Below are 27,655 nucleotides of genomic sequence, written 5' to 3'. Positions count from 1 at the left end.
CTGGCACAGATCAGAGACTTCCAGCTGCCTAGTAACTTGGCTTGGAGAGAATGAGTAACAGCCTAGAGCAGGACTGGAGACAGAGGTTAAGGATGCTGATTGAGCAAAGTGTATGGGATGAAGGCAGAGGCTGAAGGGTAAGGGGAATAGAGTGATATTGCTCAAAAGGTACAAAGTTCCAGTTAAGTTTTTAGGATCTGTTTTACAACTTGGTAACTAAATTTGATAATGATATAGTGTATATTTAAAAGTTGTTAAGAGAGTACATTTTCAATTGTTCTTACCAAGAAAAGTGATAGGTATGTGAGATTATGGCTACATTAATTAACTTGATTTAGCCATTCTGCAAAGTATATGTATTTCAAAACAACAGTTGTACATGATGAATAAAGAAAATACTCAGTCTATTATAACAGTTAATTGAAATGACCATCAATAGAAGACTGTTTAATCTGAGAAAAAACCACTGTGAGTTCAGGGTGATATGGCTTTGATATAAAATAAGACCTGAAAGCCTCAACTGGTTTGCCAATAAGAAGAATACATTTTGAAGAGGCTCAGGTGTCTTTCCCATGTCTAGGTGAACAATTTGCTAAGGTAGAATTTCAGAGGAAACAAGATTAGCTGTGTATTTGATGCAGATTATTAAGGGCTTCCTAAAGAGATTAAACCAAAACCTTATTATAGCCCATTAATGTTTTTATTAATGTAGCAGGCATTTTTTGCTTTTCAAATTTTTCATTGAAATGTGTGTTTATGAATATTGTTAAACTTCTTGAGAGTAGGACTTATAAAGTGCCTTGTTTGCAAAACCCCATTATTGGGTTTTCTACAGGAACTCAGAAAGCACTGTGCACATACATCATCCTTATTACATGGGGGATTCAGAAAGATAGGGGCACTCAAACTACTTTGGGAAGGAACTGGCTAAAAGGGAGATTGTTTGCAATAGTTCCTTTACCTTTGTCACATTATCCTCCCATCCCCTTCCTGGATGTCTTGCTGATGATTTTTTTAGGGACAGGGCATTAAAGTTATCTCCAAAAGAGAACTTTGGCTCAGCCTCTCTAGCATACTTGCCAGGCTTCTGATCTGGAAGTGTGGGAGCCCCTTGTTCTGATTCCTCTCAGTTCTGTCGGCTTTTCTCTCACTCTCCTTTTGCATACTGATGTCTTTACTTACTGTGTTCCTTTTCATCAGTTCAGCTATTCAAAACTTGTCCTCTCCTTCAAAATGTATTCCTATCATCCTATCATTCCTTGCACCACAAGCAAGAAACAGTCTTCAGTGATTTCTGCTATTCCCAACTCTGCATAGTTAGTAGAAACACATCAAAATCCTCTCAGTTCTAAGGTCAAGAGGGAGGAGGTGGAAGAACTGAAGCCCATAGACTTTCTTATTGGGAAAAAGATTCTCTGTCCCTAACATCCACAGTCCTCCACTTTGTCTATACCAAAAGATTGGTTGCTTGTTATCTTAATATGATACACAAACACGTCAAATTAACTGGGCTCTGTTCAGGCACCATGATACTCTCTTGCTTTCCTTTTTTTTTAAATTTTATTTATTTTTTTAATTTTTATTTTATTCATATGTGCATACAATGTTTGGGTCATTTCTCCCCCTTTCCCCCCACCCCATACCTTACCCTCCTGTTCCCTGCCTTACCCCCCCTTACCCCTCACTACCCGGCAGAAACTATTTTGTCCTTATCTCTAATTTTATTGAAGAGAGAGTATAAGCAATAATAGGAAGGACCAAGGGTTTTTGCTAGTTGAGATAAGGATAGCTATACAGGGAGTTGACTCGCATTGCTTTCCTGTACATGTGTGTTACCTTCTAAGTTAATTCTTCTTGAACTAACCTTTTCTCTAGTTCCTGGTCCTCTTCTCCTGTTGGCCTCAGTTGCTTTAAAGTATCTGCTTTAGTTTCTCTGCACAGATTTTTGTTTCATTTATTCTTTGTATGGTTTTTTTTTGTTTCTATTTCATTAATTTCATCCCTTGCTTTTATTATTATTTCTCTCCTTCTGCTTGTTTTGGGTTTTGCTTGTTCTTGTTTTTCTAGGAGTTTGAGATGTAGCATTAGGTCATTGATTTGAGATCTTTCAGTCTTTTTAATATGCACTCATGGCTATAAACTTTCCTCACAGGACTGCCTTTGCTGTGTCCCATAGGTTCTGGTAGGTTGTATTTTCATTTTCATTGACTTCCAGGAACCTTTTAATTTCCTCTTTTATTTCATCAATGACCCATTGTTCATTAAGCAATGAATTGTTTAGTTTCCAGCTGTTTGCATGTTTTTTGTCTTTATTTTCATTGTTGAGTTCTAGTTTTAATGCATTGTGATCAGATGGAATGCATAGTATAATTTCTATTTTCTTGTATTTGCTGAGGCTTGCTTTGTGCCCTAGGGTATGATCTATTTTGGAGAAGGTTCTGTGGGTTGCTGAGAAGAATGTATATTGTGTAGAAGTTGGATGAAATGTTCTGTAGACATCAACTAGGTCCATTTGATCTATGGTATAGTTTAGATCTAGGATTTTTTTATTGATTTTTTGTTTGGATAACCTATTTATTGATGATAATGGGGTGTTAAAGTCTCCCACAACCACTGTGTTGGAGTTAATATATGCTTTTAGGTCCTTCAGGGTATGTTTGATGAAACTGGGTGCATTGACATTGGGTGCATATGGGTTGATAATTGTTATTTCCTTTTGGTCGATTTCCCCTTTTATTAGTATGGACTATCCTTCTTTATCTCATTTGATGAATGTAGGTTTGAAGTCTACTTTGTCCGAGATAAGTATTGCTACTCCTGCCTGTTTTCAGGGGTCTTTGGCTTGGTAAATCTTCTTCTAACGTTTCATCTTAAGCCTATGCTTATTTCTATTGGTGAGATTGGTCTCCTGTAAGCAACAAATTGTTGGATGTTCCTTTTTAATCCTGTTTGTCAAACAGTGCCTTTTGATGGGGGAGTTAAGTCCATTAACATTAAGTGTTAGTACTGATAGGTATGTGGTGATTTCTGTCATTTAGTTGTCTTAGTTGTTTGAGGTTTTGATTGTGTGTAGCTAAATTGATGTTACTCTCTACTTTCTTCCTTTTTCTTTTCCTGTAGTTTGGTGCTACCTGCCCTTTCATGGTTATGTTGGCTTTCACTTTCTGTGTGCAGAATCCCTTGAAGAATCTTTTGCAGTGGTGTCTTTGTGGTCACATATTGTTTTAGTTTCTGCTTACTGTGGAAAACTTTTATTGCTCCATCTATTTTTAATGATAGTTTTGCTAGGTAGAGTATCCTAGGGTTGAAGTTATTTTCATTCAGTGCCCGGAAGACCTCACCCCAAGCTCTTCTTGCTTTTAATGTTTCTGTTGAGAAGTCTGCTGTGATTTTGATGGGTTTACCTTTGTAAGTTATTTGTTTTTTCTCTCTTACAGCCTTCAATATTCTTTTTCTAGTCTCTGTACTTGTTGTTTTAATGATAATATCTTGTGGGGTAGTTCTGTTTTGGTCAGTTCTGTTTGGTGTTCTGGAGGCTTCCTGTACCTGTATGGGCATAGTTTTCTTTAGATTTGGGAAATTTTCTGCTATTATTTTGTTGAATATATTACACATTCCTTTTGCTTGCACCTCTTCTCCTTCTTCAATGCCCATGATTCTCAGGTTTGATCTTTTGATGGAGTCGGTGAGTTCTTGCACTTTCTTTTCACAGGTCTCGAGTTGTTTAACTAATAGTTCTTCAGTTTTTCCTTTAATTACCATTTCATCTTCAAGTTCTGAGATTTTGTCTTCTGCTTGTTCTATTCTGCTGGATTGGCCTTCCATTTTGTTTTGCATTTCTGTTTCGTTCTTTTTTCAGAGGTTTTCCACATTCTGAGTCTCTTCCTCTTAAATATTGTCTGTTTTTGTCCTGATTTCATTTATCTTTTTATTTATCGTGTTCTTTGTTTCACTTTGGTGTTTATATAGTGCTTCTTTAGTTTCTTTTATTTGTTCTGTGCTTTCTCAAATTCTCTATTTTTGTTGGAATTTCTTGAGTGTCTCCTGTACATTTTGGTTGACCATATCCAGTATCATGTCTATAAAATTCTCTTTGATTACTTGCTGGATTTCTTCTTTCAGTTTGTTCTTATGGGCATCATTGGGTTCTTTGGCATAGTTTATCTTCATTTTGTTGGAGTCTGGATCTGGGCATCTGTTTTCTTCATTTCCCTCTGGTTCCTGTACCAATTTATTATTGGGGGGAAATGGTTTCCCTCTTTTCCCCTGTTCCCATCATTGCCCTTGATTCTGTTACTGTTCCTTTACTGTGTGTAATTCAGCATTGTCTAGTTTATAATAGTAATGATGATGATATCTAGAATGGAAGGGTGATGGAGAGGGAACGCAAAGATGGTAAAGAAAAAGGGGAAAAAACAAAACAAAACAAAACAAAAAACAGAGCAGAAGAAATAAACAGGGAGAGATAGTGTACTAATCAACAGTGAGCTAAACAGGTGTTAGAAAGACAGAGAGAGGATAAAAAAAATAAAAAAATAAATAAATAAAATTTCCCAAGTTCAAATACAGTAAATTTTCATTCTTACTAGATTTGGTGTTAGTCCTTCAGCATCCAGTCCCAGTGTTGGTGTCTGAGTAGTAGTTCTGTCGTAGTCTCATCAAAGGGGAAAAAAATATCCCAAGTTCAAACACAATACAGTTTCAGTCTCATCAAAGGAAAAAAAATGGAGTCTGGAGACAGCTTTGTTAATGTCTATCTGAGGCTGCAGCTCACCTGCCACCTACTGTCAGTCAGCTGCTGCTGCAGGCTTTATTTATTGCAGATCTCAGGAATGAGCTTTACACTCACCTAGCCCTGCAGGCTTTGTTTATTTAGAGTTCTCCTGGATGCATGCCCTTTTTGTTTTCTCCAGTGTATAGCCCTATCCTCCTATTGCAATTGCAGTCCTCTTTTATTTAGAGTTCACATGGGGATGTGCCCCTCCCCCATTCTCTGGTGAAGTGTGCCACACTTTAGCTGCTGTTGGATGCCTTCCCCTCTCCAAGTGCATTGGGGGAGGTGGCGCCACTCCTGCCTTCTCCAGCCAGCTTATTTATTTACAGTTCACGTGGGAGTGTGCCCCTCTCCCACTCTCTGGTGAAGCTTTCCTCACAACAGCCACTGTTAAAAGCTTTCCCCACTCCAAGGTTGCTGGGTGGGGGCGGCAACTCATGCCTTCTCCAGCCAGCTTGTTTATTTACACTTCGCTTGAGGGAGTGCCTCTCCCCCCCTCTCTCTGGAGCTCAGGGCATCCTGCCCTCTTTGTTACATGTGTCTTTTTTTTTCAGCTGCTTGTTTATTATTCAGGTTTTTTTTTCCCTTTTTTCCCTGGGTGGGGGTCAGTCTGTCCAGGGGGTTATGCTGATTTGTCCCAGGGAGTACCACATGCCACTTATTTGCTCACCTGGTGTCTCCCAAGCAGGATAGGAGTTGGCATCTGGTGGCACAGGAGCCCTCCTTGTTTCTCCATTTAACATGGTGGGGGGATAATTGTGTGGGCTGGAGGTGTGGAGGTGTCGGAGTTTTGCCTCTTCTTGGTGGTTTTTCCTGCCAGGTGTATCTCCAGTGTCTCTCCAAGGGTTTATTTTAGGAAGCATGCTTTCTGCTTCCTCCCTCTAGTCACCATCTTGGAATCCTCCAGTGATATCAATTACATATTCTTAAACATTTATCACTTTCTTGTGTTAGGAACCTCTGAAATCTTCTAGTTATTTGTAAAATATAATGAATTGTTGTAAGCTATAGTCACCTTACTATGCTATAAAATACTAAAATTCATTCCTCTTATTTGCATTGTATTTTGGTGCCTATATTCTGCCTCCCTCGTGGTGACATTTTTTAGGCTCTTTTTACCATAAGGCCAAAGGTGATGAAATAATAAAGAAATGGCATTGTATTACATCATTGTCAGAGATACATGTAGCCCTAAGTTGGACAGCTTCTGAATAAGTCAACAGGAGACAGTAACATGAAGTAATTCCATCTTAGTTGTCACTTCTTGTTTGACTATCTGAAGATCAGTTTACTTCATTCTTTCAGGCCTCACAGGGAGTTCCTCATTATTATTTGGTCTGTTTTCAGAAAGGAAAATAAGGCTCAAGGAGTTAGCCTTCCACCAGACTTTTGTTATTGCCTATTTTAAGTGGACTGATTTTTTTGGACCCATAGGGGAACTAAGGAAGGGAACATAGTGTAATTTGCTTGGAACTGATCAGATTTCTAAAATGGAGCAAGTGGTCATCAATGCATAGGTTGTATTTTCTAGCCTCACTCTCAAATTCTGGAGTCCTCTTTCCCCACGTGCTCATTAGCTTTCAGTTGCTTGAAGCTGGGTCCTAGCATGGGCCATCAGCAAGGAGGGAAGCTGCTCCTTTTCTCTCCTGATAGTTTTCTTGGTGTTCTAAGCTATAGGTACTTACCAAACTCTATGGATGACTAAGATTGGAGTCCTAATAATGAGTTTAGGATAGACTTTGATAATAACCCAAACTCTAGGCTTTACAGACTCCTCTGAATTTTTATCTTGGGATCCTGGTAAATTATTTCCTGACTCTGGAGGTCCCAGGAAAAGAAGTGCTGAGTTACTGTGATCATTAATGGTCATCTGCAGTGGTGGCATTATTTTGTCAAAGTAGTGGAGAGTTAGGAAAAGCTCTAGGAAATAATCTGTGGGTCCACAGTGCACTGAGACTTACCCTTTGCCTAAGATGTTTGATCAAATGCTACTTTGCTGAATTAAAGATTATATGAAGGGTTTCTATGTTGTCTGAGTTATTTTGGTAGTTTCTCTACCACTTACTAGGTATGAGACCTTGATTAAATTACTTCTCTTATCCCTATTTGTAAAATAGCAATCACAATGTTATCCACTTCTTGTTGTGAGAATTTCATAAGTTATTCTATGTATTTCCCACACCTTGCTATGAGGTGCCCACATTTGTAGCTGGGGAAACATGTAAAAATGAATAGATGAATGAATTCATTAATGTTGTTGTGAAGGCACATGCTTACTGAGGTGCCCTCTTTTTGGATCTCTCTGAAACTAACAGGATTTAGTCTAGAAGCTAATTGCCAAAGCTTGATTAGTTTTCTATCAGATACTTTCAGTGTATCTCCATTTCCCTGGCATTTTCAGAAATATATGCTAGATATAGATGGAGGGATAGAAAAGACATCTTCTCCCATTTGCCTTTGAGTCTTACACTGGCCACAGAACACATATTGTAGAGGATTGGATTGTCCTTAAATGGGAGGACAGAGAATTTATATTGAAATATAAACAAATAATGATAAATAAGGGACTAATCAAAAGGACAAGCACATCCATTTTAGATGTTAGATTAGTAACTAGTTATACATTATTGATACATATACATTTAAATGCTTGAAGAAAAGTAGAATTCTTTGAAGGGCTTATGTAGCCTCTCCCTGCTAAATACAATGAATGGAGAATGAGCAACCTGACTTTTCTTTTTAAGAACAGTTGTAAGAGGATGGTAACATTAATTCAACAGTAGACATTATATGAACCATGATTTTGATTTTTTTTTATGTAGGGTGAAGTTTAAAAAGATAATATCTCCTTTTCTAACTTACAGCAGATTTTCTGAAAGTCCATTGCCATAGTATAGTCATAACCTGTACCACATTTGAATGAAACCTTGAAAAGAATAAAATGGGCAACCTCTTGTGTTTAGAGGTAGTTGTGCCTATGGTAAATGAGAGTGACATGCTTTGTAGTTAGGTCAAGTGTAGAGTGATTCAACCCTGACATGATTCAGTAGAATTTTAATTAGAAAGCCAGATCACCTCCACAGCTTCCTTTCACTGTTTTTAATCCCATGAATCATTTTCTTTAGGCATCTCCATCATAGGAACTTTATGAAATGGAGACAGGGAGCAGGGAATAATAGGACTTCTCACACCTCTCACATGTGTGGAGACAAAATGAAAAAGAATAACAGGTGCAGCAAGAGTAGGGGATGTTGGTTAGATGCACAGCTAGCCCAGCAGGTGCTATGGTGAGCTGGGTCACTAGGTCAGCTGGGGCTTTCCCCTAGCCCATGTGCTTGGCTAGCATAAGGAAATATGCATTCACAATGTCATTGCTTTATTTTCAACTTAGTTAAAAGCTTTTCAAATCAACATGATATTTTATAGCAAGTAACTCTACTTACAAATCTTAAAAACATTTTTATGGATAATTATATGCTTAATTATTGTTCCTTTATTTTCATTTAATCTAAAAGAATTTAACTGTGCCATTTTGACAAGTGCTTAGTGTTTTAAAAACTGATAGTGAATGCTATATTACTTAAATATTTTCATAAACTTTCACAAGTTTTCTCTAATCTGAAACTGTCTATGAATGTTTGTAGAGACTCCCTGTGTACATGCTGGCTGCATACTCAGTGTCAAACCTATGATTGCTTGTAAGGGACTGTCACCACTGCTGAGGAAAAGTGTTTCTGAAAATATGAATGACAGGGCCAATTAATCACTGAGAACAAGAGAAGAATTGAGCTCCATATTTTCTGATGGCCACTTTGCAGCAGGCTGCCAAGTGAGCTATTCATTGATTGGAACCTAGCTCTTTTGGATTGTCACAATTGCTTTTCTATCATCAGGCTATTGAAACTGTATTTGGGGGAGATGAAAAAAATTCAAAGACTATAATCTGTTTAATTTAACAGACTTAAATTATAAACTTAAGTGAAATATATGATAAGCATCAACAGTGCCGTAGCTGAAAGGTAGAAATATGGGCCACTTGGATGAAGATGTATTGAATGAGTCTTTGAAATTCAATCAAGTGGCCCCGAAAACATTTAAACACTATTTGGGATAAGTAAGGATAAGGTTGAATAGTTCTGATGAGGAATTCCAGTAAGTGATATATATGAAACTTAAATTTTAATAAAACAGGCAGAATAAAGGCAGGACACAGAAGTGGTAGGATCAAGTTCCAGATACTTATTAATTGTGCAGCCTCTTTTTGACACATGTAGATATTCAGAAAATCTTTTTTCTTTCTTCTCACAAATATTGCATTTGTGTGATTCTATAAAGAACTTGGTTTTGAAGATCACTTCTTTCCAAGAAATTTTTTGTTTTACTTATCAATTGATGACATCAGAATAACTTGTTGATTTTAGACCAATATATTTTGTGATCTTTAAAAACCTATCATTCTTTTATAAGCATTTTAATTCATTGCTTTTCTTATTTAACCAGGTGCCAAAATAACTAAACAGTTATGCTTAATAGTTAAAACATGTGATGTGAAAGGAATACTGGGATTGGGAAACAACTGCACTGGCAAATGAACACAGTTTATTTTTCTTCCATATAAAGCTTCCATATAAAGCTAATGTATCTTTCAAAAATATAATTTTTATAGGTTTTTATCACTGTCCTCTTTTCATAGAAGTTGTTGATGTTTGTTGTAATGTCTACAATGGCAAACAAAGAATAATGAACTACCTCTAATATCACTACTGACTGTGATAATGATGGCTACTTGTCTGTATAGGTGTGAATTACAGGCCCTGCAGCTCAAAGCCCATCTTTAACACATAGCTCCCCTCAGCCTGGATGGCTGATTCTCACCCAGCTCAGCCTTCTTTCATTTATTCTTTGGGAATACCCATGAGCCCATCATCAAGGGAGTGCATATGTTGGGATGAATTTCTTATTCAGAAAATATTTATTGAGCCCATTTACTGGATCAGGAACTCTGGTAGGTGAGGAGACCATGGAACTGCCCAAGGCATAGTTCCAACCTTTCTTAAGGTACTAATAGTCTTACCAAGGGAGGTAAGATCTGTCTACAGATAACTATAAGGTCTGATTTTAAAAAAGTGTTGCAAGTATGAACATATTGCTATTGGAGTTCAGAGAAGGGACATATTACTTGTAGTTGGGGTCATTAAGGAAAGACTTCATTTATTTGTTTAACTCATTCAACAATCACATTAGCAACATTTTCTGTCCTCGGGGAGTTTACGTAGGGGAAGTCAGATTGCAGACTACTAACCATACTCTGTTATAAGGTTATGCATTGTAAATAACTGAGGTAAGACAAGGTGATGTGGGAGCATCAGGGTTATTGTCTTTGGGGAAACTAAGAAAGCAGTCATGATTGAAGCAGAGATTGACAAGGATTTCCTTAGTGAGTTTACAGTCTAATGAATGTGACCATAATGTACATAAATAATTCCAATGCTAGATAAAAGTGCTAAGGGTCCTAAGAGAAATTCAGACAAAGTGCTATGAGGGAGAGTTCAGGACTGTGTGTTTATTTCCACCTGGGGTCTCAGGTAAGGATTTACTAGAGATCAAATTCTTACAGGATGAGTAGAAGTTTAACAGGGAAGGGAATGAAGGAGTAGGTAAAACAGAAGGAAGAGCATGAATAAAGGACTGGTCTGTTACTGGTGAATGTTTTGAAGTGACTAGAATGGACTCCAGCACAATTGTTAAATTGTTGAGGACCAGCAGTGTCACAGGCTGAGGAAAATCTAAGATATACCCAAATCACAGAAGGTCCTGAGTGCCAAGATGGATCACTGGACTTTATTGAGCAGGTAGTGGGAAGTGGTGTGTCTTCTCTTCTTATGTCCGTACTTTGGGATCAAGTGAATAGTAATTGAATCAAGGGCTCTGGAATCAGATTACATGGGTTCATATATTGTCCCACCACACACTAGTGTGAACTTGAGCAAGTCTTGGCCTATATGTCAAATGAAGATGGCAACAATATTGCACCCTACAGGAAGGATCAGTGAAGATTAGCTTAGTTTATATATACGAAACACCTAGAACAGTGCCTAACAAGATGGAATGCTGTGTCAGTTGTTAGTAGTAGTAGTAGTATTAGTAGTAGCAGTAATAGTCTTTATATAAATTATAGCAACTTTATGAAATTCCTGTGCTGTGAACTTGTAGGGACATCGCTAGGATGACCTGACATGCCCGAGAAAAGCAGGAGCTATTAAAATTATAAATATACTACTCTCTGCACAATTGTTGAGGTACACTTGAGCCACACAATAGCCACATGAATAGGCAAACCTCAACAGCTAGAAAAGACTCAGCTAGAATGTTGACAGACAAGATGATTTGAGCAATCAATAAAATGGGTCCAGGGTTACATTCAAGGTAGAGATTCAGAGATGTCCTCCATCCGTGATGCAAACTGCACCAACAGAATTTGTAAATAGTAGGGTTCACCTGTGCTTAAACCTAAGACTAGGCATAAAATCTAAGCAATAAAGACATTTTATTCCTATGAGCCCATTGCCTTGATTTTCACACCCCTACTTCAAATTGAAATTTTAATGTGAAAGTGTAGCTATCTGCAACCTTATTCATAACAAACAGGACTAGCCTGGGAATAATGATCTGCAACGCTCTGGAAAGAGTTGATCCCCTGTGCATTTTTGGAGACATTCAAGCACAACTGTATTTTGCAAAGCCAGCAGAAGGGTGTCATCATAAACACATCCCTCTGTGCATTGTCCTCACTTATGGTTCGCTTAATCTGGTTCTTGGACATCACACAGGCTACTGTTCCAAGACAGAGTCACCTTAGTAAGTACTGGGAGAGTTCACAAATCTTCTTTACCAAATAGGCTTTAGCACAGCCTACTCAGAGGTCCCTTTGCAGAATCACAATAAGCCCCAGAAGTTTCTGAGACACCAAGCAATTAACATGGATCTTTTTGTCAGACCTGTGTGTCTTACCCTCAAAGCTCTGTTCAAACACTTTTTTGATAGACCTAACAGTAGGAAATCATAGTGCATTGGAAAAATTGTTATTGTAGATAGTAATTAAAAAAAAAAAGATTTGGCCGGGTGCCGGTGGCTCATGCCTATAATCCTAGCTACTCAGGAAGCAGAGATCAGGAAGATTGTGGTTTGAAGCCAGCCCTGGCAAATAGTTTGTGAGACCCTGTCTCTAAAATACCCATTACAAAAAAAGACTGGTGGAGTGGCTCAAGGTTAAGGCCTTGAGTTCAAGCCACAGTACTGCCAATAAAAAAAAAAGAAGAAATGAAGAGAACCTAAACTCACAGGGATTAGATTCAGTGAACAGATCATGGCAGTTGGGTTAGAGCCAAACTTTGAATAAGCCAAGACTCAGACTCAGTTTCTTCATTTGAAAAATAGGAAAGAAGATCTGCTTACATCACATTATTATAGTGAAGGACGATACTTTGGGAAGTGATTTATAAATTTCAAAGTGCTATTCAAATTTTAGGGAATTAATATTATTATGATCACTGGTCAAGGTCCTACAGTTTATTGCTAGCTAGTCAGGTTTGACAGAATACATAAAATGATACGCTTTCATCTTTCACCACTGGATGGCAGATGAGCCACTTGATAAAATACTGAGTGGGTTAAGGATGTAAAAATCACATTGATACTCTGGTTTGTGAGGCAGTCTACCAAGGGGCAAAAGGAAAAGTAGAAGTCATGAAAAGCAGAGACATCTTGTAATGTTAAAAAACAGATCTCATTTGAACACCATCAGTCTTCAGTTTACCAAAATTTTCCATCTATGAAAGCATGTCATTTTGACTATGACTAAAGGACAGCTAAGCAAACACTTTCTGCAGATAAGGAAAGTGTTTAGCCCAATCAGAGTTACAGCTAATAGACTTAAAGATTATTTGTAACACCACTTTATAGGTAATGACTTAATCAATATCAGGTTTACAAACTGCTTCTATGAAAGGCCAGATAGTAAATATTTTCAACTTTGTAGGTTACACAGTCTCTGTTGAACCTATTCACCTTTGCCTCTGCAGAACCAAAACAGGCCAAGACAATACAAAAATGAGTGCATGGCCGAGTTATAAACTTTTATTTATGTACACTAATTTTGAAATTTATGAAACTTTCATTCGTCACAAATATTCTTTTGAATTTTTGAACCATTTAAAATGTAAAATTTTTAAATGTAAGATCTATTCTTAGCTCAAAGATCATACCAAAACAATGCATAGTCCTGATTTGTCTGGAAGACAATATTTTACAGAGCTCTTGATAAATGTTAAGGAATTACGAATCTTAGCTCTCAGATTATCAGTCTCCTCAATTATTATTGTGTGTGTACATTTACAACTTTCATAATAAATATGTCAGTGTACTTATATTTTACATATAGGTATTTATGTTTTAAGTGACTAAAAATCCATGTATTTTTGCCTACTTCTATATTCCTTAGTTTAAGACTATAGACAAAATTTCAAGTAATCTTTACACTTATTCATAGAGTTGTCAGAAAATACAGAGCACCTAGTTTAATTTGAATTTCAGTTCAATAAGGAAATACTTTTAGTATAGGTGTAATCCAAATGGTATATAAGACATCTTTATGCAGTAGTTTTTCCTTATCCTCAAGATCCCCCATTGGATGCCTGAAACATGAATAGTACTGAACCTTATATATACTATTTTTCCTATACTTACATACATACATCTAATGACTTTTCCATCTTACCTAAGCTTTTGTCATGCATTGTGGTTATAACTTTTCAGTTGGAGGTGTGACAGCAAAATTAGCATGGATTTCTTTTTTACATTTTTTCAATTGTACAAAGTAAGGGGCTTCATTATAACATTTCCATACATGGCATAAAATATACTTTGATAATATTTACCCCCTTTATTATTCTTTCATTTCTTTCTTTTTTTTAGCAGTACTGGAGCTTGAACTCAGGGCCTTGCTCTTGGTAGGCAACCATTGTACCATTTGAGCTATGCCTCCTGCCCTTTTTGTTTTTAGTTATTTTTAAGATAGTTTCTTATTTATGCCCAAGCTGACCTGGACTGCAATCCTCCTATTTATACTTCCTGAGTAGCTGGGATGACAGGTGTGGGCCACCACATCCAGCTTTTATGAGTTGAGATGGGGTCTTGCACAATTTTTGCCAGGGCTTTCTTCGAACCAGGATCCTGCCCATCTCCACCTCCCAAGAAGGTAGGATTAAACTTTCTTAAATCCTCTTTTTTTTGTGCTCCCTAATTGTCCCCTTTTACTTTCATGACTCCCCCTCCCTCCACATCCTGACAGGATTCCACATATGAGAGAAAACGTGGTGTTTTACTTAACATGTTGACTTTCAGTTCCATCCATTTCCTGCAAATGTAGCATGAATTTCTCTTGCCTTCACAATTTCTATGTATAGACTTTTTCTTATTATAGATATTAGCAACCTCAGTGTACAGTTTTTCTTTTCTTTTTTGAGTTTAAAGCTTTGCCCTTTTCACTTGAAGGAAGCACTTTGTGGCTTTTCTTTGATGCTCTGGGGCCATCAATAAATAAAATAAAGCTAACCTGAACACAAGCACGGTGATACTGGGAGAATGTGGTAACTAAGTGACTTGACTGAGGGATGATTCCTACATGTCCTGGGTGGGATAAAGCAGGAAGGCATGAGATTTCACCATGCTGTTCCCAATGATGCAATATTTAAAATTTGTGATTGTTTATTTCTGGAATTTTCCATTTAGTACTTTGGGTCTGTAGTTTTTTGGGAGGCAACTGAAGCTGTGGAAAGCAAATGTGAAGATAAGGGAGGAATACTGTATTTAAAAAAGCATTTGCTTTTTATCTGAGATTCAATTTTTACTGGGTGACCTGAATTTTATTTGCTAAATCTGACATTTGTTCTTGTGCTTATAGGCTTTGCCCAGTCCTCGTTTATTAAAGCCTTAAAAATAATGAAAGGTCTGAAGACAGGACTCTTGAAGCAAACTATGTCTTTAGGATCTGGAGGCAATAAGCATCTTCCCTGCAAGACCTGGCTGCTCTCAGTGCAGGTTTTGTTTTGTCCCCAATGCTGGTGATGGAACTCAGGGCCTCCCACATGCTAGGTGAGAGCTCTTCTATGGAGCTGCACCCCAGCACTTTCAGTGCACTTGAACACATTAAGTCGACCAAGTTGCTGCTTCATTCCCATTTTCTGAGCTGCCCAGCTCAGTGTTATGAAATGCTTTGTAAGAATCCTGAAGTAGCCTGTGCACACACATTTACTCTTTTCATTTTATTTATCTATTTATTTTTCTGTTGCAAACAACTTTAGAGAAATTCAAAGTCTTATAAGGAGATTGAGTGGGCAGAGCAAATCCACCCCAGCCTTACCTGCACCCCCCAACTCTGCTGGTGTTGGCTGGGACTGGGCTTGCTTAAAACATTTGGAAAACCATCCTTCCCTAAAACCTTTTTGTACCTCTTGTGCTCAAGGCACTGACTAGTAGGGCTGCTTTCCCAGGGTTTCTGTGTTTGTGTACCTGTTAAGATTCACTGCTAGTACTGAATGCTAATTTTAATTCACTTGGTGAGCTAAGGAAAGGCAGTGAATATAAATCCTGCCCTAATTTGATACTCCTTCCAGCTTTAAGATTTGAGGAAGTTTCTGTATCGTTGATCTGAGACTGTTACTCTATTGAAAAATAGACTTTGCTGTGGTTCCCCCGGGGTGGAGGGGTGGCGGGTGCTACTGAGTTTAATCTCTTTTAGCATTGGGGTGTGTTTCTGGCTTCTTCTTTCAGGAACAGAGTGGGGCGGTGGTAGTGTAATTGAAGAAATATCCTGGCACACTGTGACTAAGTCGGAAATGGCAGCACAGAGTTCTCCCATCCTTGTCGGGGTCGAGCCCGCCCCTCTCAGTGCAAATGGTTAGTGAGCCACAGGCTAGCGGGCAGACGCTGGAGCTGTCATTCATTGGATCGAGGCAGTTCTTTCTAGAAGAGGCCTGTTGATAAAGGCAGCAGTGAAAAGAACTGCATCAGAATGGGCACACTATAAAGATGAAAGGCATCCTTCCCCGAGGGGAGCAGATCATGCACTGGCTGTTAAGAAAGAAAATTCCGGCCAAAGCATCCTAATCCCCGTAAATCCACATCTTTCAGATATTCGGCTTTAATCATTGTGTTTTCCCTTGGCGCCTCCACAGATCAACGCAGCCCCATAGGCTCCCAGCCAGCCGGAGCCTGCCTCTTGGCCTCTCCATCCCGAAATGGCCCATGCACTGGCTCCTCATCACTAGCTACAAAATTGTGCCTCTCACCTAGGCCCTCATTCAAAGCACTGGGGCTGGAATTAGGGCAAATGGGGCGAAGCACTTGTCTCGGCAGCAAGCTAGTCAGTACTTGAGATAGATTTTCATGCAATACCTGTACATTTCAAAGCTAAAGCCATGAATTCCAGGAGGAACAAAATTTTAAAATGTTGTAGACAGGGTCTGGCCCTACACTTGAATGACTTGGTGTTGCTTGTCACACCCTAATCCCATACTCTGGGAAACAACTCTGAAGTTGACCCCTCTAGGACCTCAAGCACATGCCATTTGGCCTTTCTTTGTAAGGAGTTTTGGGGTTTCCTGGTGCATTTTGCTCCCTGGACCTTGTGCCTCAAGGAGTGTTTTGTTTTCTTGAGGGCTGGCAGGCAACAATAGACAATGCATTTGGAGAAGCCTAAAGGTGAGAACATGTGCAAAGACCCCACGTTGCAAAGCTCTGCTTTTCTGTTTTACTAAAGAAGGGTGCTTCTGCCCATGGTGGGGGGCCTTACACCAGGAGCATTTGGTGATGCTCTAATTCAGTCTTAATTTGTAAAGATATAAACACCATTAATGAGGATCACACTTGCTAGTTTACAGTACTTCTGCCCCATCAGGAGCTAACCAGACCCTATGCTAGGTGCTGGCAATAAAAACGGGCTTTCAGTCTTTATTATCTTCTGTAGCCATTTTATGCAAGTTTTGTGGTTGTTTGCTATTTTTGTGGTTAAGGGAGGTGATAAGTGACATATTAGGAGATGGCCTGGTGGTATTTCAGGCCACTATGGGTTTCCTATTCCTTTTGTCTTTTTGCAGTAACTTTAAAATGAAGTAGTGAAGAAGAGGAAATGTAGGAGGGTATCAGGAAGTCTATGTGCCTTTTCTTTGAAAAAAAAAAGAAAAAAAAATATTTGGATGCTTTAGGTGTGGTGGGTCCCCCAAAAGGAAAGAAAGGAAATTTTTTTGAATACCTGCCAAATCATTGGAATGATAGAAAGAGTTTGCTTCCCTTGAGAGGCTATTAAGTCAACATTCTAAATAAAAGGGGAAGAAGTTGACCAAGAGGAGATATTGTGGTCATTTTTTTAGGACTTTTGCATTTCTTATTGGTCCTGACAGTTCCACATTTTGGCCAGCAGAGGGCACTGTTGCTACATGGAATCTTTGCTTTTTTTAAAGGGGAAAAATTTCGGAGATTTAAAAAAACACTTAGTTCTGTTAAGATGTATGAATGATTTACCATGAAAATTAAATGCAAAAACCAGGTCACTGTTATTAAAAAGTTAACTATGTCTATTGGGTTAATGCCCATTGAACCGTAGTAGGAAAGGGAAGATATTTCATAGCGGTCTTTATTATCAAATATTAAAATAGCAAGAACAAACAATTTGATAATAAATATCATACATGCAAGTTGTTCTGGACATAAATAGGAATTTAACCCATCTGAAAAGTTAATATGTGAATTTCTATTACTCGTTTGGAAGAATGAAAACTGGGATATGAATAGTCATGTATTTTTATGATTTACAATTGAGTTTTCTACATAGACATCTCCAATAAAATATGTCCCTACGTGTACTGGACACTTATGAAGTAAAAATATAAAAGACTTATCATAAAAATCTGTAAGTAAACTAACAAAGAATATGTATGATTCTGAGCAGGATTAAGGTTGAAATCTGTTTACAGTGGTTAATATTTGCGCAAACTTAATAGAACAATTGGATCAATACTAATTTACTTGTTACAGTTTTGAAAAGAATATATGAAGCACAAAGGAGATGCAGATTGGAGAGACTCAGACTCATACTTTGTATTAGAACCTGTTAGTTACCCTTGGTGTTCTGTTTTTGATATGATTTTGCTCATTGTTATGTTACAGGTATTGTCCATTTTTTCTAATATCAGAAGTCTCAAAAGTCAGTTGAATGGCTTCTTTTTCATGTTAGCAGATGCACTGTGGGCACTTCATAAGTTTCGAAAAGAGTAAGATTCCTTATAGAAACCTCACTCCTGTTACCATTTCTGGGTATTATACTTAAAATGTTAAATGATTTATGAAGACCTATCCTTTTTAAGCCTACTACTTTTAAGGTTTTTGAAAGGGGAAGATAAGAGTTGAGTAGCAGTATAAAAGCAAAGCCCTTAAGATAAATGTCTTTTCATAGTAGAAGCTACAATTAACCCAGCTTGTTAGGGCCTGAGATTAAGCCCTAAAACCAAAAAAAAATGGAAGGAAGGAAGGAAAGAGGGAGGGAGAAAGGGGAGGGGAGGGAAGGAAAGAAGGAAGGCAGAAAAGAAGGAAGGAAGGAAAGAAGGAAGGAAGGAACGGTGAGAGAAAGAAACCTACTCTCCTGAGTGCTTGAATAGTAAAGCTCCAAGTCTTGATTGGAGAGATCAACCAGTCAGCCTTTATTTATCCTTCCAGAGGACAGCAAGGATTCCTGGAGTCACAAAGATCTGAAAAATGAATGGTGTGATGCTCTCTCCTGTGGATCAATGTGCTTTGGAATCTGTCTTGAGAACAAATGCATATGATTTACCATTATTTATTAGCACCCTAACAACTTTGAGTCTCCTTATAACTTGCAGAACAGAAAAGTAACAAGAAATTTAGGGTCTTAGTCTTTAGCTCCAGTATCTTGCCATGTTGACATAGCCTTAGCAAGGACAGAGAACCTAAGATGAAACTGACCCAAAGTGAATCTTGTGAGTAGCGGTGTACTCTATCATTTGCAAACTAATTGAATGGAGTCTTAGCCAATGATTTAGTTTAACATATAGTAATCGTTCTCCCTAACCAGAATTATCAACTTTTACACTCCTAAGACTGTTCTTTTTATAAATTTCCATCTGTTGTATGCCACAGAAAACAGTTGCTATTAGTGTTATGAAGCTGAACTCTCCCTATGTTCAAATAATCTGGTTTCTGGTAAGATTGCTATAAATCTTTTAAATTAGTAGAGAAAGAGAAGGATTGGAAATTGATTCTCTTACTTTTATTTTTATTATTTACTTATTTTTGTGGTGCTGGGAGTGGAACCCAGAGCATTGTATATGCTAGGTGAGTAATACTCAACTATCTCACCAGCCCCCAGCTTCTTACTTTTAAATTAATATTGAAATTCAAGCTTCAAAGTATGTTAACATTAGTCATCTAACTACTAACAGTCAAGAAAATATTTCATTTAAAGTGATTTCCCTCAAATGATCAGTTCTTTAATTGTAATCCTTCATCTTGCATTTAACCTGAGATGCCACTGGCACAAGAATATAGCCCAGAAACATGAAATTATTATAGCACACACATTTTTATAAGAATTTTCAAATCTACAAGGAAATAGACTATTGTAGTAAATGCCCATCTACTAACCACATGGATTTAACAATTGATATTTTTTCCATAAAATAAATTATTGATAACATAATATATATATATATATATATTTGTTTCAGATCTCCCAAACAATAGGCATTTGCTTATAATTACTACAGTCTCAAAACTGTGCTCAATAGAGTCAACAGTAATGATGTGTGTTGGGTTTTTTTCTTTCAGTATTAGGGTTTGAACTCAGGGCCTTGCACTTGCTAAACTGACACTCTACAACTTGAGTCACACCCCCAACCCTACCTAATGATGTGTGATAGCTAACTCATATTCAGATGTGTCTAGCTCTCCCCAAACCATGACTATCTATTGACTATTTCTGAGGCCTTTATCAAAAGATCAGAGACCTGAAATCTTGATACTGTTACTCACTTGAGTTTGGATAGTAAAGAGCCAAATTTAAGCCAATAAAATGTATGGCAATTATTCATTTGGAAACACTTCCTTACCCAAGCCACACTAACCCTCAAAGAACCTGAAAGATCTGCTAGGATCATCTTGATCTTCTGATGTGGCCACCTTAAGGCTCTGATGCTATTAGAACCCCCTTGGCTCTCTTGTAGACAAAGAAGTCCATTAGCAGAGACCTAGGTAGTTGTGAATGGATAGTTATTTATTCCAACACCAATTTTGAGTAGTCCATACTTTCCTCAACTCTTTGAACTACTACCAGAAAATTATTGTTACTGGTGGTGGGAGTGTTATAGAATTTTCTTGATTCTTGGGTACAATGTTTAAGATTAAGATGCTGCCCCAGGTGCAGCAAAAGAACCATAGTGTTGGAAGATATAAGGAATAATTTATTATGAAAGCAAAAGTACATGTCAAGACATGAGGTGGGCAGTTCAGGTAAGGGTGGGCTCAGGGTCCTATTTAATAGGGTAAGGTTACTAGGTGGTTACAAAACTGAGGGACTTCCTCTTGTGGCCCTCCCCAAATGGTTTGGTCATTGAGCAGAGGCTGCCTGGGTGTGGGAGGGCATATACCTGCCTGCACATCTGATCCTCTTTACCTTTTCCACTTGATTCTCTTTGCCCATTCTCCTTTAACCTTGATGTGGGGAGTGGGCTCCATTATTTTAATCATTGGACAAAGGTGTGGGCCATCTGGGGGTATTAAGAATAGAATCTTGGAACCCAGGGCATTTCCCATTCCTGGTCATGCCTACCTATTTGCCTGCGATAATGTTATAAAAAATACTAACAGAAAATAAGTGACCATATTTTTATTATTTTAGTGAAAGAAAAGCTTTTCAAACAAGAAATGAAATATTTGACTATATAAGTATTTAAAATATTTTTATGATAAAAGACAACAGAAATACAATTAAAAAGTAAATGAGAAGCTTAGAGAAAATATTTGCCATGTAGAATTACAGTACACTAAATGCAAACAGTACCTACACATCAGTAACACAGAACTTACAGAGTGGGTAAAGGATATGAATAGAAATGCTACTAATTTTTTGACTCAAAACTGTGTCCTTTTTTCCTCTTGGAATCATAGAGCAAATGGATGAGACTGAGTACCCACTGAGCAGTGAAGGAAGGTTTATTCTTGGCCAAAGAATAGAAGAAGGAGGGAGATGGAGTACACAAATGAGCTTGTGAACAAATGGAGGTTAGGATAAAAGAAATGAGGGGGAGGGAGAAGCAAATAAGCAGGAGGATTATTCTTGACTCTCCTGGGAATGGGTGGAGATTTTCCAAGGAATTCCAGTGCTAGCCCTTTTCACTTCTTTTATGGTTCTTTCCACTCATCATCATGACAGTTGTCTACTGTCTTGGTGCTGGGGTGTGTGTGTGTATGTTATTTACCATGCAGATGAGATTGTAATGAACTTAGAGATTGTCTGGGTTTTACTCTGCAGCCCTCTTAGATCCAAACATTTTAGGTTTGACCATCTGAAGAGGGACTTCTTGCCTTCAGGCACCTTGTCTTCAAAGATAAACAAGATAAAGGCAGGGTAGAAATTCAGCTAGATCACTTAGGCAGTACTCAGTGTAACAAGAACAGATTACCATATGTAAAGATGATTAAAGAAATGAAAATCAAAACAAAAATAAAATATCTGGTTACTCCCCTTCTGATTAGCACAAATCACAAAGATTATAATATGTCACACTGGCGAGCACACAGGAAAAAAGCACTCTCATCCTTTGGTAGTGAGCATACAAGTTGGTAAACCTTTGTAAAGTCAATTTGGCATGTGTTATTACTCCAAGGGTCTGTCCTCCTCATTACCCTTGTGAGCTACTTATACAGACTAGCTCTCTTCTGACTTCATTTCCTATTTTTCTGTCTGCTTTTTCCTAGATGGTGGCATATGTGATTCTTACCTCAACCTGATGGCCTGACCTTGATTCCTCAGTTCTGTCGTCCCTTCACAACTGCAAGTCTTTCTTATTTAGCATTTGAGTTTACCTAGTTTGCACCTTTGGGAGCTTTGCAAAAATGTGCAAGTTAAAGTCACCCTCTTGTTGTCTTGATGACTCTGTCATGTGACAAAATCTGTAGCCATTGATCACACACATGTGTTGTCATATCAAAACTGTTTAGTCCTTTTATTTGTCTTGTGAATCTTATCATTTGCTTATTAAGTATTACAAATTCATAATGTATACTTCTCAGTGATATAAAATGTACGCTCATTGTAAATTTGTATAAGTTACAGTAATAATGGCCTTCAAGCAAAATAAGAAGATTAATGATAGAAATGCAAGAAGAGTGAAGAGAGCAAGGAAGGTAATGTAAAGAACAAAGAGAATGGGAGTTTTGAAATGCTTGGTGAAAGCAAGAACTCTACAGGGCATTTTTTGGCATTTATGAATCTCCAGTTTGTACACAAAAACATGAGAAAGCTGTTATGGGTAGTGCATTGAGGGATACACTAGAATCACTGGGAAAATCATACATAACTCAAAATGCCAAAATAGAGAAAATGGAAATAGAATTGTATTTGTAGTTTTTAAAACAGAAGGCTGAATAGGAGCCTTTACATATGTATAATTCACTAGTGAACGTCATAAAAATACAAGCTTAACTTTCTGTCTGGACCAAAATTTTTAACATTCATTGCAAGTAATGGGAGGATGGATAGGCTTAAGAAGCATTATGGCCTGTGTGAAAAGAAGTGGCTGGCAGAGGAAGCAGATCATGAAGCTGCTGCAGTGTCTTGAATAAGGGAAGAGGCTGATTGAGGAAATGGCTAATTGCTTGAACAGGTTTTCAATGCTAATGAAATAGTCCTGCTCTGGAAGCACAGGCCAATTTGCACCTCTATTGCAAAGGATGAGAAAAGACCAGAGGCTTCAATACTAGAAAAGGCAAGGTCAAAGTTCTGCTTTGTTCCAGTGATTCTGGAGACTTCCTTATTAATCCCAGGTTAGTTCATAAATTCTGAAATCCTTTCCTTCCTAGAATGCCAGAAACATTTTTATGTCTACGTGGAGGAAAACCATAAAATATGATTCACTAAGAAACTCTTTTGAACTTATTTTTGAAGTGTTTTGTTCCTGAGGTTGACTGATACTTAAACAATAACAGTCTTGATTTCAAAGTACTGCCAATTCTGGACACTGCTCCCACTGATAAAAGTGCTATAGTAAATGATGGTCCTGTGTTCATCTCATCCCCCCTCCCAATACAAGTCCATGTTTTCAACCCCTCATCACATCTGGGAATACTAAAAGAATGTTCATGATGTGCTATACTCAGTTCCATGAAAGTAGCCTGGCAAAATTTCTCCATTTTTAACAGCTTAACAATAGTAGAAGAATACGTGAAAGAGATTAAAAAATCAACTTTTAATAGAACCTGACAGAAACTTTGGAATGGGGTTGTAACTGATTCTGAAAGTCTTCTTTCTGTGAGAAATTGAAACTGTAACATCTTTAGAACATTTGGGTAGTGGAGGGTTTGAAAAGATTGAATTAAGTGACATTGCTGAACTGTTACTCTCACCTTGAAAAGACAGTTAAAAATATTTCAGAGATGTGGTCACATCAAATGCTGATAAGAGGCCACCATACGTTAATATCCAGAACCCAAAGAATGTTGAAGTTCCCACTCTGAGAATCATATTGTTCTGATGATTCAAAAGAGATCCTTCAATGGAATATATATTGATCTTTAGGCAAAGCTTAGATGATTACACAAAATGGTATCAAGAACTAATTAGAACACTTCAAATAAAGGTCAATAAGTCTTTTCTCTCTGCTTACTTAACAGAGGAGAGGAACTGAGACCATCCACTGGACCATTCAAACCTGTTCTGCAAACAGAATCGTACACAAATAGTTGAATCTTGGAATCCACACACTGATGGTTCTGATCATGTGGTCATCCATGTGCTGGGAGATGAAAGTGGAGCAGAAGACTGAGCTTACTTCTCTGTAGACACAATCCAATTTTCTCTGTTCTTTCCCTATCACCATTATCATGACCACCATTTTCATTGGTGCATTGTCATCTTCACCTTGAGGTCAGAGAGAAACAGAAATTAATTGCCCAATAACCTCTGTTGCTAATGCAAAAGCTGTAAAATATCTTTGAGATTCACTTTTGTGTTTTATTTCAGTGAACAAGTCAGTTGTCTTAGGCTTTCACACTATTCCCTTTTCTGCCCTGTTTTTCCCTACAAGGCCTTAAATTCTTCCAACATGGATACTTTGACAGTTTCAGAAACTCAACACTAGAACCTAGGGAGGGGACTACTGTAATTGATTTGACTTGATTTTTATCCTCCCAATCTTATAATTTATTTTAATTTTGATTAAGCCTAACTTACTATCTTACCAGAAGGGACTAATGTGATATAAATTAATTTGTTTTGTAGCAACTCTATGTTTTCTAGTCCTGAAAGGCAGTACATTTGTGATGAATTCTTGAAGTTTTGTTGGTACCTAATTGAGGAGAAAGATCTATTAGGGCTCTTTTCTGTGGTTCCTCTGTGTTCTCATATCTGGCCTTTCAGTGATTTGAACAATGGAATATCCTCCAGAAAGGGGATGTTGATGCTTCTTATTCCTTGAAAGTGGTGGAGAATTCATTTCCAGGTTGAGTTTTTTATTCCCTCCATAATTCCATTTATTTACTTTATTTGACTCAATTGGTTTACAAATATTAATGTTTGAATTTTGCATGTTTGGAATTTTACATGCCGATTTAACAAAGGGAAAAAACACATAGCTGGAGATAGGAAGCCCCACCTTATTCTAAGAATAAGATGGACCTGCCTGTTTTCTTGGCTACTTGTCCACATTCTCACCTGATGTCAATTTTGAACTCAGACAGTTATTGTGAGGAATAGAGAGATGGGAAGTCTGAATAATATTGCTGTTTCTTTTGTCTTAACTCCTACTTGGGCAAGCATTGCAACACTGGCACCATAATTGCATCTAATAATCATGCACCAAAAAATCTGAATAGAGAGAAGAAGAAAGATAACTCTGTCATGAAGTTGCCAAAAGAGACTTTATATAGCTTGAAAAAAGCATAATGGCAAGCTGGAATAATGAAATTTTTGTACAGTGGTAAAATAAATGATGCCTTTGAGGAACAGTGTCCAAAAATGACCCCAGAGTAAAATGAGTTTGGTCTTACAGGAAACATACAAGAAACCAACTTGAATTGACATTAAGATTCAGTAAATTCTCTGTAGTCTGGAGGTCTGAATGATAGCTGCTTATATCTGAGTTTGAACTAAAAAAGAGAAAAAAGGCTAACAAGACTGGCTTGTGTAGCTATGGCTAAAATGACAGATACTCAATCTCAAAGGAGGCAAATGAGGATTGAAAACCTGTTGTACGGTGATGTGAGTCTAGTGACACCACACACAGTGTCAGGTGAGCTTATGCTCTTGCTCTAAGCCATAGCTGATCTCAACACTGAGTGTACATCAGAGTCATGATGGGGAGTTTTGAAAAATAAGGGATTTCTGGTACCTGTCCCCAGACTTGCTGAATCACCCATAGGGCCAGCATCTGTGTATTTTCAAAGTTACTCAAGATCCCAAACCACTACTCTAAGGCTAAATGAAATTAAGATAGAAAATAGAAGACAAATGGTAGGGGTCCCAAGAACTGGGAAACCTTGATTTGAAATGCTTGTTCTTCCACTAGCTCAGTAGATAGTCTTATTCAAGTCACTTCCCTCTTTCCTTACCTAAATAAAAGGATAGCATCATTTGGCTTCTGATATTGTTACCTTGAGAGAATGGTGCAACAACCTCATTGATTTGGGGATTATGTAAGCCCCTTTCATAGAGACCAAGACAAGTAGTAATAGTACATTATGTCTTTGTTTTAAAAATTGTGCTTGTGATTCAAGTTTTACCACATTTTAGTCCCTTCTAGAAAAGAAAGTTAAACATAGATGCCATAAAATACAAAACAAGCATAGCATCAACTTTCTGAAAAGAAAGAACCTCCCATGAGTTTCTTTTTTTGTTACAATTGCTGTTTCCATTCCCCCCATCTGTATTATAGGGTTTAGGGAAAGTAATGCATAGATATAGTGTTTAACAAGTAAAATTTTTAACATATCTATTTCCATAAACCTAGTGAGAAATCCATATGGTTAATATTTTAAAGTTCAATGGTTAATTTGCTTATTCATGTGTAAAGGTAAGTATTTTTTAAGTCTCTGATCATTTTTATCAGTATTATCAGTGGTTCCATATGCCTTTAAAGAATGAACTTTTCTGATAAGATTCTCATTCATTGAGATTACTGGCTTGGGTGTTGTTTCTCTTAATTTGATCAGAATTAGAAGAATCAAATTTAAATTAAATTGCATCAACTAGGAAATATTTTTGCAGTACTGAGGTTTGAACTCAGTATCTTATGCTTGCTAGGCAAGTACTCTAACACTTGGGCTACTTCCTCTGCCCAGAACTGTTAATATAAAATAATAAAATGGGAAATTGACCATTCTATGATTTTGTTGTCTGAGGAATGCCTAGACTTTGGTTTGACAGAAGAAAACATTTATCTAGGGCATAAGTCATTTGAAATAAAATATTGGGATAAACCTAATTCTTGTTTAAGACAATATCCAGTTAAAATAATCTAAGAAGTATGGGTGATGAGGGTAAATGACATAACATTTTAATGTTGTTGAGTTTAACAAGTCAGTAGAACACAAAGGAAGATGTGAAATTTGGTAGATGTCAAATGGTAGAAATAGAATTTAATAATAACATTGGCATGTAAGCAGGTATTATTAGTCTTTAAGCTAAGAATAGTACCCCAAGCTAGATACAGTGGTACATGCCTATAATCCTAGCACTCAGGAGACTGAGCACTCTGGAGGATTGTGAGTTCAAGGCCAGTCTGGGCTACATAATGAGTTCTGGGTCATCATGTTCTCTGTAACAAGGTACTGTCTATAAAAAAGTTCCCCAAATTGAAAAGCAGAAATTTTTTTTTAGTAGGTTTTATGCATAGTTCTGTGTGGAGAAAACCTTTCGGTTTTCAAATGGTTTGGGTAAGTTCTTAAGTTCAACATTAAGAAGTGCATGGAAAGATCCTTCTTTATAGGTATATTTGATCACAGTGACAAAAAGAACCAAAAAAAGGGGAAGGTGATGAGTAGAAAGGGTAGCCCAGGATGGTAAAATGTTAATATATTAAAAAATTGGCATTACAGTCAAAAAGATCCTTTGGTTTAAAATCTAAGCTCAAAATGCAGAGAAAGCTCTATAAATTACACATTTGGATCACGCAGCTGCTGCCACTTGAATGCTAATAAAGGGTTTTAATAATGTATGTAGTGTGTATAGCTTGTGTGAGCAATGTTTATAATATGATCACTGAACTTTCCATAGTATTACTATCTTTCAATAGTCTTTGATACCAGTGTGTTAGAAACAAATACATGCTGTGAACAGAATGTATGTATTTTGAGGAACCATAAAAATCAAATACAATAGATGAAAGAATAAATAATACATTTCAGTAGTGTGAATAGCAAATATCGAGAAATTAAACAGGAATCTAATGTATTTGAGATATTGCACTGCATTTTGCATTGCTAATTAGCCCATAATTGCAAACCTCTAGAATTGGCTTTCAACCACTGGGGAGTAGTATGATGTGTATCAATGAAAAGGACACAGGTCTTGGAGTGAGGGCCTTGACTTTAAGTTCT

General features: G+C 37.4%; 1 long non-coding RNA gene across 2 annotated transcripts in view; it reads left to right on the top strand.

Annotated features, from left to right (window-relative positions):
- Window positions 1-27,166, top strand: part of LOC141419878 (uncharacterized) — a 54,510-nt gene extending 27,344 nt beyond the window's left edge. The window contains exons 6-7 of one of the 2 annotated variants that reach the window (XR_012444597.1): window positions 21,821-22,888; window positions 23,735-27,166. This is a non-coding gene — a long non-coding RNA (uncharacterized lncRNA). The remainder of the gene's footprint in view (window positions 1-21,820; window positions 22,889-23,734) is intronic. The other variant, XR_012444596.1, reaches the window with a different exon arrangement.
- The last annotated feature ends 489 nt before the right edge of the window (window positions 27,167-27,655 follow it).

This window comes from Castor canadensis, chromosome X, assembly GCF_047511655.1.
Source record: "Castor canadensis chromosome X, mCasCan1.hap1v2, whole genome shotgun sequence".
Lineage (NCBI taxonomy): Eukaryota > Metazoa > Chordata > Mammalia > Rodentia > Castoridae > Castor > Castor canadensis.
Note: the sequence above shows the minus strand (reverse complement) of the source record. Positions and strands in the feature narration are given on the sequence as shown.